General features: G+C 58.4%; 1 protein-coding gene across 1 annotated transcript in view; it reads left to right on the top strand.

The window, feature by feature from the left end:
- TCF7L2 (transcription factor 7-like 2 (T-cell specific, HMG-box)) overlaps positions 1-623 on the top strand; it is a 220,612-nt gene that overhangs the window by 1,434 nt on the left and 218,555 nt on the right. The gene's annotated exons all lie outside the window — the stretch shown is intronic.

Raw genomic sequence — 623 nt, 5'->3', positions numbered from 1 at the left:
CGCTCGTGGCCCAGGCGGCCCGAAACTCTCCAAACTTTTCTGCCTTTTGTGGACTGGATTTGTTTGCACTTCGCCACGTTCTTGCTTTCAGTTTGCTGCCTCGTGATGTTGGGGAGACCTCTCTGTCCAAGCAGGGCTTTGTTGGTGGGGCGGGGGTGGGAAATCCGAGTAACTTTTCTTTTGCGCTCTGGTTCCCCCTCCCCCCTTGGTGGTGGTGTTTGTTTCTTCACCCTGGGAAGATGACTGTGTGGCTCTTTCTTTGCTCTCTCTCCCTCTCTCTCCTTCTCTTCCTTCCCTCTTCTGTGGCGTCTTGGGCTTTCCCCGGTTAACCCCTTGGCTGCCGCTGCGGGCCCCGAGTGACTGTGCTGCGCCCGACGCGCGGGGTAGGGAGTGGATTTCCCTTCAGGCGTTGGACTTGAGAACTGGCTAGCGCGCAGAGCTGGGGGCCCTAGAGAGGCTCCTTGGCTTTCTTTTGGGCAGCTATGTATTTACCTTTCTAGTGGCAATCGCTGGCTCTTGGCCCTCCTTCCCCCTTCCCCTGGAAGGTCACACTTCCCAGATTGGTCCCACCGCAAACTTGGGGGCTCTGAGGCGTCCTTTTCTTTGGCGACCCGCAGGGCCGC

This window comes from Colobus angolensis, unplaced genomic scaffold (assembly GCF_000951035.1).
Source record: "Colobus angolensis palliatus isolate OR3802 unplaced genomic scaffold, Cang.pa_1.0 Scaffold75, whole genome shotgun sequence".
NCBI classification, from domain to species: domain Eukaryota; kingdom Metazoa; phylum Chordata; class Mammalia; order Primates; family Cercopithecidae; genus Colobus; species Colobus angolensis.
Note: the sequence above shows the minus strand (reverse complement) of the source record. Positions and strands in the feature narration are given on the sequence as shown.